The 18,901-nt window shown below is 45.7% G+C and overlaps 1 protein-coding gene across 40 annotated transcripts in view; it reads right to left on the bottom strand.

Moving 5' to 3' along the window:
* The window catches only part of SCMH1 (Scm polycomb group protein homolog 1), a 185,828-nt gene extending 178,822 nt beyond the window's left edge, over window positions 1-7,006 (bottom strand). For 9 of the 40 annotated variants that reach the window (XM_070260252.1, XM_070260262.1, XM_023632359.2 and 6 more), the window contains exon 1: window positions 6,816-6,989. The gene's annotated coding sequence lies outside the window, so the exon portion shown is untranslated. Of the gene's footprint in view, window positions 1-6,466; window positions 6,598-6,815 lie in introns of those variants that run through there. The other 31 variants (XM_070260254.1, XM_070260246.1, XM_070260273.1 and 28 more) reach the window with 16 other exon arrangements.
* Between the last annotated feature and the right edge of the window lie 11,895 nt (window positions 7,007-18,901).

Raw genomic sequence — 18,901 nt, 5'->3', positions numbered from 1 at the left:
TATAATCATCATTTCTGTCTCCCTGGTAGGCTATGAATGCCTGCACAACACCAAATATTTCCTATTCATCTCTATCTTCCAAGTGTCTGAAGCAGAGTATATGCTCAACAGAATGCTCCAATAAACTGCTGATAACTGAATTGATGATACCAATGAATTATTTTCTGCCAACAATTAGAATTGATCTGTTCTATGAAAACTTCTGTTTTAATAAGTTTGTTACATTCCAAAGATTTAAGAGAAAGGACAGATTTTCACTCTCATCTTTCCAAAAGCAACTCTGTTCCCAAATTCTCATCCTTCCCACCTCAGCCTCTATTCCTGAATTATATATGTTGAGCTTTCTTTAAGCAAACAACTTGGAGACCTTATACGACCACTCTAGAAGTCAGTGACGTCTCCCTCCAGCTCTGAATCTCTAGAGAGTTTCTACAGTTATGTAGCATTTGACTTTATATTGCTGGCTAAGAGTTACTTCAGTATGCACCCTATCTTCCCCCTCTTAAACAGTGAGCTCCCTGAGAGAAAGGACTATGCCTCAGTCATCTATTTGAGTGATCAACAATAATTATTTATTAAATAAGCATAAATTTTTCCAAACCAGAGCATTCTTCAGGAAGCTCTCTTCTTAAAGGAGGAGGGACAGGAAAAGTTGGGGACATAGTGACTTGGAAGTAGATATGATACAGACCTGTTAGTGTGGTTGACTGTAAGTAGCTAAATATACAGGTCTAATACTCAGAGGAGATGTCCTGGCTATAGACCGAAATTTGAGTTATGAGTATACAGATGTTACCAGAAGCCAAGGGAGAGGATGAGATTGCTAAGGGAAGGTAGAGAAGAAGGCATAGGACTAGAGAGAGGCAAGAGAAGGGAAGCTGTCATCCCAAGACCACGTGAGATGAAGTGGCTAGGGAGGAACCAACACAGTGAAGGCACCAAAGCCGAAGGAAAAAACGTTTTGAGGAAGAGGGAACGATCATGAATGTGTTGGTAAGGTCTGAAAACTGCCGGCCTCTCCTGATGTCAGCAGCAAGGAGAAGACTGGTGACCCTGATCAGAGCAATTATATACTGTGCAATTTGGGCAACTTTAAATCTCAGTTTCCTTTTTTTCTTTTTTTTAAGCTTGGCCCCTGAGCTAACATCTGTTGCCAATCATCTTCTTTTTGTTCTTCTTCTTCTTCTCCCCAAAGCCCCCCAGTACATAGCTGTACATCGTAGCTGTGAGTGCCTCTGGCTGCGCTAAGTGGGACGCTGGCTCAGCATGGCCTGACGAGTGGTGCTAGGTCCATGCCCAGGATCCGAACTGGCAAAACCCTGGGGTGCTGAAGCAGAGCACGAGAACTTAACCACTTGGCCATGGGGCCTGCCCCTCAGTTTCCTTTATTTGTAAAACAAGGAGACTAGTATCTCCTCATGAGTGTTTTGAGGATTAAATAAATGGCAATAATAATAAAAGTAATATATAAGAATGTAATATATATATATATCATTCCTGGATTGTGCTGGGCACTGTGCAGAGCTCTTTCATATAGATTCCCTCACTTTAAAAAACTCACAAAAATCTTAAGTTACTATAGTACCTAACAGGTACTATTATCATCCCCATCTTCAGATGAGGAAACTGAAACTTACTTTATTAAGTGATGGAGACTAAAACCAGAATGCAATGAAGTGAGAAGGAGAAAGTTTATACATTGAATGTATGTGACTCGAGAAGTGTGAGTAAAGGGCAGGAGGAGACCAGGCGGTGCCTGGGGAGAACATGGGCTTCAGAATTTATTTACAAGGAAGAGGAAGCCAAGTCAGCACAGGAATAGAAGCACAGAAGACTGGTGATTAGCGGGGCTGAGACAACGATAAAAAATCATAAGACTTGCTGGGTTTCTATGGTCACAAGGTTATCACAAGAATTAGTTCTAGCAGTTCCCTGGTGGCTAGGGAGTTAGCACTGCGGCCCTGGCAATAGTTTGGTTAAATCCTCCCATTTACAGATTTGAGGGGGGCAACGTTGGAGCATCCAGTATGTAACTGACAGTATGTAAAGTGCTTTACACATGCTACCATCTTGGTTAAACCTCACTCCTATACCTTCCCTCTCTTTATAAATGAGGGAACTGAGGATGAGAGAGGCAAAGTGACCAGCCCTGGGTTGTACAGTTGGTATTTAGTGACACTGAGGAATCCAGGCTTCTTTTCAAATCTAAATCAGTACAGTAGTATAAAAAAGACAGAATCGGAAATCAGAGCAGGTTTAAGTCACTTTCTCCCAGTGAGATGTAGTATGTTTCTTAACTCCCCTAAGCCTATCTACCAAACAAAGTTATTGCAAGGATTAAACTACAACTACAAAACAAATCTTAGCAATTAATTTTTTAACCTAAAATTGGCCTACATAGGAACTTATTTTCAAATGTGGAATTTCTTACTTGGTTTACTTCAAGCACAAATCCAAAGTTTCTGAATTAATGCCTGTGAGTTTTAGAGATAGGAAACTAAGTAGGGAGAGAGGATGTACAATCTATGGCTCCCAAGTAAATCTAGAGTCCCCAGTTTCAGGATTTTAATACTATGGCCCTAGTCCACCTCTCTAGCCACATCTCTCACTACTGACTTACACAAATACAATACTCAAACCTATGGTAACTATCAATTTTTAACAAACCTATCCTACACTTTCCTCACTTTGTATCTCCACCTAAATTATTTAATCTATTGAAATTTGTTCTCCAAGGCCCAGATGAAATTCATCTTGAGTGTGAAGCCTAACCTTGTTTCCAAATGTTGAGAAATGAGCCATCATTCCCTCCTCTGAACTCCTACATCACTTTGCTTTTACCTCCCTTAGAGTACTTATTGTCTTATAACTTAGGTAAGCATGAAAAAATTTCACTTCTGCTAGCAGAGCTTAAGTCCTTTAAAGATAGCTGTAAGAGAACTAACATTTACTTTGCATGTATGTATCTGTGAAGTGTCAATTGCTTTTCTCGTGGTTTTACATATATACATTATGTCATGTAACCTTGGTTACACTCTATGAAGTAGCAATTTATCTTTTACAGATAAGGACACTGAAAGTCACAAGGTTAAACAATTTGCTTACAGTCCTAAGGCTAGTAAGTGACAGAGCCTAGATGTGAATCTTGGTCTTTCTAGCCCCAAACCAAGGCTGTTCCTGCTATACTCTTCCCAGAAACCATGGGTATATCCTCATTGCTTTATCTGATTGTTTCCTATCCACCCACTAATCAGCAGGGGGGGAAGCTCCAGTGCCTTTGTCATTAAGTATTAGCAGAAAGGATCTGCCCTCCTACTTTCCAAAACTAAGAACAGACTCTTCAGAGCAAATAGAATGATTAATATGAGTTCTGAATAAAGATGAAGAGATCAGAATCCTGCTTCCAGGAAGGAAAATTCAAAACCCATTACTTTTCCACTCTTGTGTTTAAAAACTCTTTCCTCCTTTGAGGTTTACACCATCTGGCTATATCGCTCTCTACCCCTCCTCCTCGTCTGTCATCTACCGCTCTCCCGATTAATCCCCTATATTCACTGCACCTGGGTCACAATTTCCTCTCTTCCCACATCCTAGCACCCTAAATCACTTCACTATCCACAAAGAAGACTCGTCCAATACAAGAGCCTCACAGCTGCTTGTCATACTCAGCTTCACTCACTTTCACCCCTGCTGCACTTAAGCTACCCCACACACAGAGACCTGGCTGCCATCTAGAACGGCTTCACACCAGACAATTTAACTCCAACATTCCACTTTCTGACCACACCTTTTTTTCTTACTTCCACCACATTTACTCACTGACCTAACTCAAGAAATCGCAAAATCTTCAAGTCGGAAACCAAACCCATCGTCCAGTGTTTCCCATCTCAGTTAATGTCACCACCATCCCCTTAGTCAAGCAAACCAAAAACCTGAGCATTACGCTGGACTCCTCACCCTCTCTTCTGCATATCCAATCACTCAAAGAGCCTCACAGATTCTCCCTACTTCATCCCTTCCTCCTTATCCCAACAACCACATTTTAAAAATGTTATTCAATCCTGTCTGTTAAAAACCTTTTAGTGATTAAAAAAAAACACCCACTGAATTAATTTCAAGATACTTATGTATACCAGGGCTACCACAATATGGCCCCTGCCTGGATTTCCCAGCCTCCCAACTTACCACTTAGGTCTTCATCGTTACAGTCTTAGCACTCCCAAACCGCTTGTGGTTCTCCGTGCAAGCCATTCCTTTTCTCACATTGATTCCTTTCCTCAAGCTGTTTTCTCTGTTTGAAGCACAGTTTTTACTCATCTTTGCCTGACCTACTCTTACTTACCATTTTAGATTTGGGTCAGGTGTCATCTCTTCCCAAAGCCCTCCCTCAAGTCCTGGGCTAGCCTAAGCACCCTCACCTTGGAGCAACCGCAGCATCATACGCATGGCTCTTACCTTTCATTCTGAGATGACCTATTTTAGCATCTAATTTACCAGCGCCACAAGAATAGGAAACATATCTTATTCATCTTTGGATACCCAGCTAAACATGGTAAATAGCATATTGCCTAGCACATAGTACACATAGTACATAAGTGTAAAGGTTAGAACGTGCTGAGTTTAAGTTTTCAGTGGGATATTCACACCAGCTCTTTCTCACAGTCTTACTATTTCCTACCATTAAATTCAAGTCCTTTGAAGAGAAGGAACTAGAGCCTTTCCTGGGTCTATACAGTTCTGTACAGAATAGTAGTACTATGCAAATTTTTACCCAACTTACATAAAAGGGAAACGGCATTTGCACAAACATACCAGAAATCAAAACTTGACACACGTACCACAAACTTGAAAACCACTGACCAACTTAAAACATGAAGACATACGAACAAAGATAAAGCACCAATTCTGACTGCTGGTATGTGCTTGTCTATGTTATAAAAACAGCGAACCTTTGCTCAGAACTTGAACAGAGTCCCAGATACAAGAGCTTGGCATTTTATCTACAAGGCCATCACATCTCGGCTGGGCTTAAAAAATTGCTAACCTGCAAGGTTGCTTCCGCAGGGGTTTAAGATGTTGGTAAAAGACGCTTTTTAAAAACTTAACCCCAGATACCAAGGCTAAGTGACAGAAAAGCAAATAAAAAATAATGCTGGTAAATGAGCAACAAAAAATATTATTTTTCATAGTAATTTTGGGCCTTCTGTTGGCAGTTAGAAATAGAGCACAGAATTCAGTGTAATAAAGCATTTCCCTCTCCAACTAAATATTGAATTGCAGTTTGGCACCAAACTAGGTCTCAATCCTTTTTCAGAGTAAAACGAAAAAGCTCTTCTATTTGCACGGTGCATTGCAACACTCTGATATACATTAGCTTATTTGATAAAGTGTTTATAGACATTTAAAAAATAAGGGAAAACTCAAAAATTTCCACAAAATAGGATCTCTTTTAGTTCGTCTGAACAAACAGTGCTAGATGTCCTTTTTTTGAAAAGTTCAAAACACAGCACAGAAATGAGGAAGGAAATAGAGTATTTCTTATCTAAGCAGGTCAATCCTTGGGGCCAAGGAGCTTCTTGGAGAAACTTAATAGTTTTTGTCTTCTCACTCACATTAAGCAGCTCTCTTTAAAGGGGATATAGGCAAACTCCAGCCCATTCAGAGAGGGGATCAGAGAACCACAGCGTATAGAACCAACTGAAGGAACTGGAATTAGTGAGGCGAAGACAAGACTCCAGGGACATGATTACTATCTTCAGATATCTTAACGGATGTCCATAAGGGAAAAGAGCGAGGAAAAATTGGAGGCAGCTGTTTCTTTCAACCAAAAAAGTATTTGTAAAAACCAAACCTGTTCAGGAACAGAATAGGTTTCCTTGTGAAGAGATTAGTTTCCCAACCCTGGAAGAGGTGTGCAAACAGGTTGGTCAAAGTATTAGGGTAAAATTTGGGATTTTCAAAGCTACTTTGGTAGGGGATGGGAGAAAGGGACCCTAGAGGACTTTCAAATTCCCTTCCAGGCTGCAGATGTTCTGGGGTTCACCCATCTCCTGGAAAGCCCTCGGCACTCCTCTCGGAGCTGGCCCGCAGCTGTGCCCACGTGTCCAGCCCTCCCGGCCGCCGGCTCACCTCGGTGCCCAGCGCCTCCCGCCCCCGTCTGAGGTTTGAAACCTGCTCTGCCCGCCCGTTTCCGGCGGCACACGTGAGTTGTCCCGGCGCAGCCCTCTCGCCGGAGCCAGCCCGAGGACCGCTGCGGACAGCTCCGGGCCCCCCGCCCCCGCCCCTCGGGCGGGCCATGCCCAGCCGGCCGGCGAGGACCACAGACATCTCTCGGCTCTCGCCTCCGAGGAGACTGACAGCTACCCCGACCCCCGGCCCTCGGCCCCCAGCCCACCCTACCCGGCCGACCCCAGCCCCGCCGGCCCGGACAGAGCGACCCCCGCCCCGACCGCCCGCGAGGCCGCACCTCCGAATGTCCCCCTGTCCTTGGGTTTCCCGCGCCGGGGCCCCGGGGCGCCCGCACCGCGTCAGGCCCGCCGGCCGGACCCTGGGCCCCGCCGGCGCGGCCGCGAAGGCAGAACGGGCCGCCGGGACTCCGGGCCGGGCCGACCCGGCGGGCAAGGGCTGCGGCCGCGCTCGGACCACAGACAGGCCGACCGGCCCCGACAGACGGACAGACAGCCGGGCCCCGAGGGGCGGGGGCAGCGGCCGGGCCGGTCCGCCGCCGCCCTCCCGCCCGAGGCGGCCCCTGGCGGCCCAGGCCCCTCCGGGCGCGCGCTCGCCGGGAGAGCGGAGGCGGCCGCCCGGGCGCTTACCTGCGGGCGCAGCGGCGACGCGGGGCGGCTCACTCCCTTCCCGCCGCCATGTTTCCGCTGCGCAGGGAGCGAGGGAGGACGCGCGCAGGGGCGGGCGGGGGCGGCTCCGCGAGCGGCGGGCGCGCGGGCGGCGGGGGGCTCGACCCGGGCGGCGGCGGCGGCAGCGGCGGCGGCGGTGGGGGGCGAGGGGCGGGGGGCGGGGCGGGGTCGCGGGCCCCGCCCCCACGCCTCCCGCCGCGAGGTGGCGCGCGCCTCGGCCGCGGGGGGCGGGGCGGCGAGGGGCGGGCGCCCGCGAGCCTTCCGCCGGGGGCCCCCATCCGCGCCCGGGCCGGCTCTCCACGCCGCGTCTTACAGAGGGTAAACTGAGGCCGCGAGAAGGCTAGGGGAATCGGGTTCGAATCCCGCCGCTGCGGTCGTCCGCCCCGAGGCCGCGCGTCTGCCCGTTGGGGCGATGGCAGACCCAGGAGCGGTCAGCTCTCGGCCCCGCGGGCCGTCGGACTCGGGGCGCCACCGTGGGCAGAGAGCGGGCGTCCCCGGGGCCGGAATCCCTGCCTTAGTAATGACCTGTACAGGCGCTGGGGCATGGATGACCTTGACCGGGTTCTCTCGCATCCCTACCCCAGGGGCCTCATCTCTAAGGGGATAGCACTTAATCCAGAGGGTTTGGATAGGTGTGAGGGTTGGTGTGGGGATAAAATAAACTGATGCTTGTAAAGCCCACGGAACAATGTGGGGACCTCGTAAGTGCTCAGTAAGTGTAAGTTTCCTCGGTCCCTTCATTGTTTCATCCACTCAACAAGTACGCACGGAGCCCGCTGTGTGCCCGGCACAGAACACGGGGTCATCTTTGAGTGCCCATGAGCGCTCTCTCCTACGCTCCCCTGGTTAACCGCCGCATCCACCCAGGATTAGCCCTGTTTTAGCAGTGAGGAATCTGAAGCTCAGGGAGGTGAAGGTATTTGTTCAAGGTCGCCCAGCCAGGAAATGAGTGGAGATTCATCTCCAGCCTGTCTGACTTCAAAGCCTGTGCTCTGCCTGCAGGGAGCGGTCAGCTCCGTCGTGTGTGTGTGGCGGCAGGGGTCGGGGGTGGGCGTCAAAGGAGGCGCCCCAGAGTCAAACACATTCAAGTTGACTCTTGAAAGAGTCTGCAAGGGGGAAGCTAATTTCAGGCAGAGGAAACGGTGTACGCAAAGGCATAAAGACGCGATACCGTATGGCTGACTGGCGTGACTGGTGTGGCGGGAGTATGGGAGCCATATGGATATGGTGACGCTGCTGCTGAAGTTAGACAGGGAAAGGCAGCCAGAACATGGAAGGACGTCCTTGTCTGTCTAGAATGACGTTGAGTGTCCTTGTATGTCTAGCTTAGAATTTATTTTGTAGGCCAATGGTTTTTATAGTGTGATCTTGGGACCCCTGGGTGTCCCTGAGATCCTTTCAGGGGTCAGTGAACTCAAACTTATTTTCATAATAATGCTAAATGTGATTTGCTTTTTTCGATCACCTTCTCTCACGAGTGCGCAGTGAAGTTTCCCGTAGATATAGCACATATGGATATTGCAACAGATTAAATGCAGAAACAGATTTTAGGATCCAGGTGTTAAAGAGATTTGCACAAATTTGACACCACTCTTCTCATTAACATTTTGTCTTAGAAAATGTAGTGGTTTTTTCATTAAAAATGTGTTTATGTTAACATGTATTGGATTTATTATTGTAATTTTTAAGTGAATTAATAAAATTTAGACATTTCTCAGTTTTAATTTCAAATATGGTAAATATTGATAGAAGTAACAAACTGCACATAAAAAAAGCTCTTTGAGGTCCTCAATAATTTTTAAGGGTGGAGGAGGGGGTCCTGAGACCAGAATGCCTGCTCTCTGCAATGAGAAGCTATTCACGTTTTAAGTGGGGAAGTGACTCAATCAGATTTGCATTTCAGAAAGAGCTTTCAAGACCCAAGCCAGGCCTTGAGGGATGAGTTCACAGGGCACAGGCATTCCGGGCGGATAGAAACGGGAAAGTGCAGGGCTGGTGAGCAACAGAGCTGGGACCCAGATGACTCTGGTTTTTTTATTCCTAATTTGGTATCGCCTCACCACCTGACAAGTAAGCACCAGAGCGAGTGTTTTATTCCTTTATTTCCACTCCGCCCTGTGTCGTGAGGAGTTTGCCGCCTCCCTGTCTGACCCCAGCACACTGTTACCTCTCATTGCCCATTTTCAGAGACGCAGTCAAGTCAGGGAGGCAGATGAGAGGAAGGGAAGAGGTTATCGATGATAGCCTAACCGGGCATGGGAACCCCGGCACAGGGTCCTCCAAAGCTACACAGCCCAGCGTATCCTTCACATGTTTCTAGGGCTCTTTAGGCAGTGAGAGGGGAAACAATTACATCAAAAACTCTGCTGTCTGTTTTTTTGTTTGTTTGTTTTTAGGAAGACTAGCCCTGAGCTAACATATGCCAATCCTCCTCTTTTTTTTTTTTTTTTTTTTTGCTGAGGAAGACTGGCCCTGAGCTAACATCTGTGCCCATCTTCTTCTATTTTATATGTGGGACACCTACCACAGCATGGCTTGACAAGCGATGCCATGTCTGCACCCAGGACTCAAACTGGCGAACCCCAGGCCGCCAAAGTGGAATGTGCCCACTTAACCTCTGAGCCAGCGGGCTGGCCCCAAAACCTCTGCTGTCTGGAAAGCTGCTTTTCAGGAGTTCTCCCAGAGTCCTGAGTCTGTTCCTTTATCATTAAAAAAAGAAAAAAAAAAGTATCCATATCAGATGAAAATCTTTTAAAAGTTTATTATAAACTTCCTAGCCATTCTTATTTAAGTATACAGAAATAAATTTAGTATTTTCTTGATTCATTATAAACCTGAATCGGTAGCAATCCCAGGCTTTATTATTAAGAAATCGTCTTGGCTTATTGAGGAGTGAAGGACTATATTCCACCTTAACAAACAGCCCCAGAATGCTATGCCTTTGGGAATCTCATGACAGTTTCTTAAAGTTTCTGGTTGTCAGCTGCCGCTTGTCTTGCCATCATTATTCCTGTTCCCTTTATGCTAGCTTCTTGTTTGCTAAAGCTGAGAAGGTAAACTATCCATGCTTCCCAGAATCCATCAAATAGTCATTCTTTAAGCAAGGGTCTGAGGAACTGTCCTGGACAAAGCACTGAGAAGGCCAGCTGCAGTGGCAGCAGAGTGGGGTGGTTGGTCATAAGCTGTGGAGTTCACCTTAACTTCTCTGGTTTCAGTTTCCTCCCCTTTAAAATAGGGATAATCATATATGAGTTGTTGGAAGGATTAACTCCCAGCAGTTAATCTATATCCTCAACCCTTTCCCCAGACCTTTTTGTTCTTGGCTCCAGTTCCATCAGGCAACTCCATATGGAGTCTGCAAACTCCATGAGTTAAAAACCAAAATCATCGGGGCTGGCCCTGTGGCCGAGTGGTTAAGTTTGCATGCTCCCCTTTGGCGGCCCAGGGTTTCGCTGGTTCAGATCCTGGGCGAGGACATGGCACCACTCGTCAGGCCACACTGAGGCAGCATCCCACATGCCACAACTAGAAGGACCAACAACTAAAAATATACAACTATGTACTGGGGGGACTTGGGGAGAAAAAGCAGAAACAAAAACCAAACCAAAATCATGACTCTCCATCCTACACCTTCTCTTTCTATCTTGTGCTCCCCATTTCAGGCAATGGCACCACCATACTCTCAGTCATTCAGTCTTAAAACCATGGTAGCATTTTTTTTTAACTGCTTCCCTGTTGTCCATATCCAGTCAATTTCTGAAGCACACTGCCTTTTCCCAAGTCAAGGCCCCAGTCCCTGGACTATTGGAGTTGTAACCTGGCTGTGACTCTGTTCTCTCAAACTTGCCTCCCACAGCTGCAGATCCTGAAAGCATCATGCCACTCCCCAGTTTATAAAACCTAGTAAGTCCTCAGTACCTACAGGACAAAGTCCCAACTCCGTAGGTTTACACTCAAGGCTCTCCGTGATCCGGCCACAAGCTTCCTTTCTAATTTATTTCTCTCTATTCTCCTTTACTTACCCTTTGATTCACTTATAGTTTTCTACATATGTCCTTTGTTACTCTGGGTTTTTCCATATACTGGTCTGTCTTCTAGAATGCCTTCCTCTCCATTTCTGTCTGTCCAAATCCTACCCATCTTCTAACACTGTGATTTAATAGTCTTCACAAAGCCTTCCACGATCCGCCAGCTTGAATAATAAGAACCAACGTTTAAATAACACTTACTATGAACCAGGCACTCTTTTAGGCTTGTATATGTACTGTCTTATTAAATTCTTGTGACAGTTTAATTTTCACAACAAACCTGTACAGTAAGGATGATGATGATCTGTATTTTACAGATGAGAAAGCTGAGGCTCTGGGAGGGAAAGTAGCTTCTCCAAGATCACAGAGCTAGTGAATGGTGGAGCCAGAAGAGGAACCTAGACAGCCTGCTCCACAGCCCACTTTCTCAACCACCGTTCCAGTGTGGACTGAGCTCTCCCCCCCCACTCCTGTTAGCTCTCATGGCAGGCCAGACAGACCTCTCTCAGGACCTTTGTCACTTTCTACCTCCTTATTGGTTAACGTGCCCTATCTTGCCCACTTACACAGTAAATTTCTTAAGAACAGGATCAATGTCTGATCTGCAACAGTATCTACTGAATTTCTTGAACCTGGTAGATATTTAGTAAATATTTTTTAAATGAATGAATATACAATCGAACACTCTATAGCCATAAAAATGAATGATCTAGAGCAGGATTGACAAACCTTTGGGCCAAATCTGGCCTCACTGTGTATGGCGCAGTAGCTAAGAATGGTTTTTACATTTGTAAATGTAAAAATTGTAAATGGTTGAAAAAATCAAAAGAAGAATAAAATTTCATGACACATGTAACTTGTATGAAAATGTAGGTTTATTGGAACCCAGCTGGGCTTTCTATGACAGCTCTAATGCTACAATGGACCTTATGACCTGCAAAGCCTACGATATTTACTCTCTGGCCATTTACAGAAAAATGTGCCAACCCCTGATAGAGAGCTAAATGTAACAACATGAAAATACCTTAGAAATAACGTTGGACAAAAAAGGATAAGCACTATGATGCCACCTATATAAAGTTTAAAAATAAGCAAAACAATACCAATTTTGTTTAGGGACACACACACATAGTAAAAGTAAGAAGACATTCATGGAAACAATAAACATCAGAGTCAGGGGAGTGGTCATCTCTAGGGGGTTAGGGGTGGGAATGCCATCAGGGGGGAGTACACAGCACATTTTAACTATTTGTAAAGAATGTAGAGGGTACACAAGTGTTCACTGTGTTGCTCCTTTTTGTTTCATAGTAAAAACAACAACATAGTAAAATGTTTCATAGGAAATGAATGAATGAGGTTCAAGAACTTTTTTACTTCCCTTTTGGCTGGTCGAAGACGTATTTGGTGTTCAGGTATAGCTAAGGTGTTGTGGTGAAACGTAAATCCTGAGACCCCTGTTGAGAGGGCTGTGGAGTGGGCGTGGGTATCATTTAGAACATGGCAACTCTCCGGTCACACAGAGATTCCTTGTTAATGATGCCCCTGTGAACGATGCTCCTGGAAAGGAAATGCGCCGAAGCCAAGTTTGGGGGAAGGACCTATCCCCACAAGACTGGGGCAGCCGCTGGGGCCCCTGGGGCTGGTTTACTGCTGTGTTTCTAGAATAGGCCTTGGAGCGCTGGACTGAAGGGAGCCTCCTCCTTTGGTCTGGGCACTAGTCTCAGGATCAGTCTCCACATCTTTGGGAGGAGGGAATGGGCAGAGTGTATCCAGGTGCAGATTGCCTACTTCCCTGGGTCTCATTTAAACATTCACTCCATGGAATTTTAGGGAGTACCTGTCTGATGAATAGTCCTAAGGTTAGAAGGATAATTAGATACAGTCCGAATCCATGGAACCCAAAGATGGGGTAACTAATGTGTAAACAGCTAATGAGAGGACAGTGTTGCAAGTGCTTATTGCTTCATAACAAATTACCACAAATTTAGCAGTCTGAAACAACATTGATTAACTCACAGTTCTCTAGGTCAGAAGCCTGGCACGGTGTGGCTGGGTTCTCCACTAAGGGCATCCTATAGGTGAAATCACTGTTGGCCAGCTGCCTTCTTATCTGGAAAGGTGTGTTCCAACATCTTTCAGCTTTTTGGCAGAATTCGTTTCTTTGTGGTTGTAGGACTGAGATTCCCCATTGTCTTGCTAGCTGTCAGTTGGGGACCACTCTCAGATATGTGTCACGTGGCTTCCTCTGCCACATTGACAAAGAACGTCTTTCACATCAAATCCCGCTTACTCTGTGAATCTCCCTGATTTCTCCTTCTTCAACCAGTTAGAGAAAACGCTCAGTTTTTAAAAGACTTGTAATCAGGTCAAGTCTACCCAGATAATCTCCCTTCTTAAGGGCAACTGTGCCATATAACATAACCTAATCATAGCATTAAAATTCATTATATTCACTGGCCCAGGGGTTATGCAGGACAGGTACGACAATGGCCAGGAATCTCGGGGGCCGTCTTAGAATTCTGCCTACTACACCCAGCGAGAAATGTTCTCTTAAACATTTCTCTGCGAACTCCCCTGGCAGTTTGTTCTGTCACTCTCTCCATGGCACGATAGGCATTGTATTGCCGTTTTTAGGGGACATTTTTGAACTTTCCTGGGCTGAAAGCTTCTTGCGATCAGGAAACCTGTTCACACCTTAGCTCCAATGTCTCAGACAAGGCTTCCTACGAAGGAGATATTCCTACATACTTGCTGAAAAGATAAAAAGTATACATACTGTCTTTTGGATCCCTGCTTCTTTTTTAGATCCAGCTCAAAATTTCTCTGACATTTCTCAAGAAGAATTAATTGCTCCCTCCTCTGTGCTGTCACTTGGTAAATATCTAGGTAGGAAATGTGTGACTATGGAGCACCTTAAGTTGGACTGTAGTTTCCTTGAGGGTAGTACTTCATGTTTAGTCCACTTAGTGTCCCAGGGCACAGCACATCATAGATTCTATTCATTGTTTTATGTTTGGATTTTTAAAAAGGACATGAAAGGGGATTAAAAACCAAGAGGCAGATGGAGAGTGGCTTTGGGCGATGACCAGACCCTAGGAGCGGGTCACGGGAAGGAGGAAGCCAAGAAGTACGGAAGCATTGGAGAGGGAAAGAAACAGGCAAATCAGTCAGGATGTAATTTTTTTTTTTTAAAGAAAGGATGGGAACAAGCCCCAGGTCTGCTGTTTTATATATCACATTAAGGAATAAACGTGGCAGAGCCCTTCATAAGGGACAGCAAGAAGGAGTGATTATTCCAGGACTGACAACCAAGGGAACGGTGTTTCACTTTTACCATGTTGGTGAGTGGACAGTGAGCCCAAGGGAGAGTTGGTGAAGGAAATGGAAAAATGACTTCTGGTGCATAAAGAAAGCGGGGGAGGTGGGGGGGGGGGCGCTGAAACACACATGGGCTCTTAGCCTCCTTCTTGATTTGGGTGTTTTTCCTTCCACATCTTCTTCTGCTTGTTGGTCTTTTGTGACTCCTTTTCTGCTTCAAGGCTGCCTAAAATCATTAAACAGGCAGTTTGAACAGATTTCATCTGCATACTAAGTTTGGGATCAGAAGAATGGTTAGAAATTTTATGATCTGATTCACCAGGAAGCTTGAACCTCCTAGAAACAATGAGAAGGATGGGATAACAGAGCCCACTGCTGGAGCTGGACGTGTGCTCAGTACCACTGCTCAGCACCCCCAAAACACGTGTCAGAGTTTGGGGGGATGATGCTGGATAACCAAAGGATGACAGGACGGCGCCGTTCGCCTTAAATAATGGCCAAGGGCAGATTCATTTAGACTCTCCCTCTGACCACTTTGCTCACAACCTATGTGATTACTTGCCTCAGGCCAGTTATTGAGTGCTCCCTGTGTAAGACCCTCGAGAGAGATACCAAAATGGCATAGCACTTCCCCTTCAAGGAGTGCACAGTTTTCTAATACAAGGCAGGAAGTTTTAAGTGCCGTGAGGGAAATGCAATCAAAACGTGGTGGTGTTTGAAAGAGATTCAGGAGGGGTTTCACAGAAAAGATGATATTTTAGGGGGACCATGAATGGTGAATAGGGAAAGTTGGAGGTGGAGGAGGGAGTATTAGGGGAATGGGGCATTGTATGGAGAAGATACAATAAGATAAGGACAGAAAACTAAGGGGCCCATTTAGGAAACGGCAAGTCATTCTGTATGGCTGGAGCAGAGGGTCCACACAGGGGAGACATGAGTCAGTAAGCTGGACACAGAGAATGAAGCTTAGCTATGGAGAGTCTCAACTGTCAGCTAGGAATCCTGAAAGTGGATAGGGTAGGGTGAGCAGAGGATGCGTAGGGGTGGAGGGGTGGAGGGAGCAGACGGGGGAGCAGGAGTACAGTTTTTGGTTGGCTTTGTCACGCTCTTGCTGTTTCCTTTGCCTGGAATGTCTGCTCAGCCTCTTCCTTGACATTCTGTGCATTCTGTGGCCCATCACAAATGCCATCTCTTCCAAGCAGCCTTGCTCCAACCCTCCAAGCCGACTGTGATCTCTCCTGACTCTGAGCTCCCCACTGCTCACCTTCTGACCCTTTCCAATGACGTTTATCACAGCCCACCCTGCCAGACAGATATTTTAATCTGTATCTTTTCTGAATCCTGCAAACATTATATGTTTGAAAACATTAAATGTTTTAAAGTCTGATAGAATTCACTTCCTCTTGAATACGCTCCCTACAGGGGAGGCAGGGCTATGAGGCTCCATCAGCCTGACTAGCATTTGTGTAAACATGGTAGACAGACCATAGATCAGAATGCTTTTCCACCCGGTTATGCCAGAGGCTAAGATTAGACAGGACCTTGGAATTCACGTAATCCTCATTTACTAGTGAGGTCCAGAGAGGTATAGTAACTTGCTCAAGGTCACTCAGTGAGTTAATGATCTGAAATAATGTATGTGAAGGTTTCATCACAGTGCCTAATACACAAAGGGCATTTAACAATTCATTCTGCCTCCCTAGCCTCTTGAACTTTAATTAAACACCAAACTGCTTATAATTCTTCCCATACTTTGTGGGAACTTTATGTTGTTTCTTGCATTTGAGGCTCTGCTCATACTTGGAACTTCTGTTTTTCTGTCTCTTCCTCCCACATTCACCAGGTTAACTCCTACTCATCAATTAAGATTACCCTCCCCAGGAAGCCTCTGCTGATCCCTTGTCTTCCATCCTCACCCCAGGATGGGTTAAATGCCCCTCCTCCTGCTCTCCTAGCAGCCTGGGCACGTTCTTTCATCATTGCCCTTGCTAGGTCGTGTGCATATCATTTGCTTCTGTGCCTGTCTTCCACCTGATGACAAGCTCCAGAAGGTTGGAACTGTCCCTACGTTCGTTCTTTATTACACGCCCAGCACCTCACACCATACCTGGGACACAGAGGGCTCAGGAGATATTTATGGAATGAACATGCCCCGTGGAGCCCTCTCAGGCCCAGGCCACAGACCAGAGAGGCAGCCTCTGTATCGTCTACTCTGTAACTCACAGGGCTCCGGCTGGACTGGCTGCTCAGACTTGGATGGTGTGAGGGCTTTGCAGAGGAGTGCTGAGCCTCAAACCCCATTGTTTATCTAAGATCCTTCTGCTCTTGTTCCTCTTGTAAAATACCTAATAAAAATAGTTCCAGGAAGCTATGTGGCTGAGAGATTCCAGGCTCCGTCTGAGCTCCTAGATAAAGGCTGTTATTGTTAGGAAGTTGGTCGTTAATTCAACCTGGCTTTTCTCTGTGCTTTGGTTCCACACCCTTCTAAAGGCACTGATTCTTTTTGTCCTCAGTTGCCCTTAAGCCTGTCACTAGCTGGTAGCTGGAAAAACACCCAAAAACTTGACAGCAGTTGATTTAAAAATGATCTAAAGGTATCAGTTGTCCACAAGCTCACTTTGTGCTCTGGGCTTGTGACATTGTTAACTTACTCTCAAAATGCCTTACCAGATGGCTAGTATCATCATCTATAAGATGGGAGAAATAACACTTACCTTACCAGATTATTGCAAGAGTGAAGGAAAATAAGATAGGCAGAGGTTCCTGGTACATAGTAATGGTTAAAGAAGTGTTACGTCTGAATCAGAAGGTGTCATCCTCTTTGTTCCGCTGAAGCCAGACTTCATCTGGGCATTAAATTTTGTCCTAGGCATCACATTTTAAAAGAGGCATGTTGATAAATTATCACCCGGAAGCAAATGACCAAGATGATAAGAATCTGGAAATTAGACTTTACAGGAAACAGCTGAAGGAGCTGGGACTCTTTAGGTGCGAGAAGAAATAACTAGGAAGAGGATGGCATAGGGCAAAGCCTTAGAGGTTTATTCAAGTAATTGAAGGACTAACATCTGGAAAAGGATTAAGCCTCAGTTCTATTCCATAAATATTTATGGATCACCTATTATGTGCCAGGAATTGGGAATGCAAACAAAAGTAAAATACCATCCCTGTCCTTGAGGATCTTAGACTACAAAGGACCATGACAATGCAGAAGAGGCTGTTACAGAGGTGTGTACAGTGTGCTGGGAGAAAGCAGAGAAGAATTAATGTGCAGAGACACTGGTCAAGGCTTCACCTAGGAGGGGACATTTGAGTGGACCTTAAAGGAAAACTAGGATGTCCTTAGGCAGAGAAAGAGGGGAAGGGCACGCAGGTAGCGAGTACAGCATGTGCAGAGACAGAAAGGCATCCTCATGGGAAATGCAGGATGCGCTGGGAGGGTAGAGGGAAGTGAACCAGCGACGTCCACTTGGAGCCAGATTGTCAAGAGCCTTGGATATTAAGCTAAAGAGTTTGGACTATTTACCTCGAGTGGATATTGAAGAGCCATCAATGGCATTTAAGCAGGGGATTTTTATTTTAAAAGGAAAGCTCTGGTGTGGCTGGCTGAAAGGGCTTTACGGAAGAGAGACAGAAGGCAAGAGCGATGGGCATCTCGGCATTCCGAAGAGTACATGCGGGCTTGAATCTTCCACTCATTGTGGATGAACTCGGGCACACTTTTTAAACTCTCTGAATTTCTTTTTCAGTCTTATATCCGGTTGATCACATCTAGTTTAGAGGGATGTTTTCAGGATCAAATGAAGTAGTATATCCAAGCCCCTCCCATATGCCTGATACCCAAATGATACCTTTTTCCTTCCTTCCTTTTATCTTAATGGACAGAGTAGACAGGGAAAGAGAGTTCTGCTTAATGAAACTTGGAGTCATGGCCAAACAATGGGATAAATTCCCTTTGGAGAAATGAATATATCACTGGATACATTCAAGAAGGCCATTTCTTTGGTCTAAGGGGAGCTGAACCAGATAAACCGCTAAAGTCCTTTTCTACTTTAAGATTCTATGACTCTATCTCCTAAGTTCTAAGGGCTAAGTCCTAAGGAAAATGGCCAAGAACCTGAGGTTTGATAAAAACCTTTTAGTATTGACCTGGTTAAAGGCAGTCAATTAGACCCAAAGGACATGAATCTTTTTCACAATGAACATATGTTACTGAAGTGTACAATTTGAAAAGACCCACCCTAAACTTGTAACAGTCCTTCAGGAGTAGTAACTGCAGTACAGGATAAAGGGCAGTGGACTTGAAGCTTAGAGGCCTATGTTCCAGCGGCAGAAATTAAGGATTTTGCTGTATGGTCTTAGGCAGCTCAATCCCCATATGTTGGCCTCCATTTCTCTGTCAGGAAGATGTGGAGGTTGAACTTCTGAGGGGTCTTCTATAACTAACATTCTAGGATTCTGGGAGTCTAAGTTATGAAGATCATGAAATTATGGATGTAAAAATGTTAGGAGATTCCAAGGGTTCCCACAGTAACTACATCACTCAGGTTATAACCTATGTCTCAATTTAACGGCGTCAAACTCCATAAAATATATTCAAAAGTGTGTCACACGCCCTGGGAATGAGGCTCATTTGACATTCTTCTTAGAGTCAGAACTTTGGAATTCAGCACATTTCAATTCTCAGCATTACCTTAGCTG

Source organism: Equus caballus, chromosome 2 (assembly GCF_041296265.1).
Source record: "Equus caballus isolate H_3958 breed thoroughbred chromosome 2, TB-T2T, whole genome shotgun sequence".
Classification (NCBI taxonomy): Eukaryota; Metazoa; Chordata; class Mammalia; order Perissodactyla; family Equidae; genus Equus; species Equus caballus.
The sequence above is the reverse complement of the archived record's forward strand: the minus strand, read 5'-3'. Positions and strand labels throughout refer to the sequence as shown.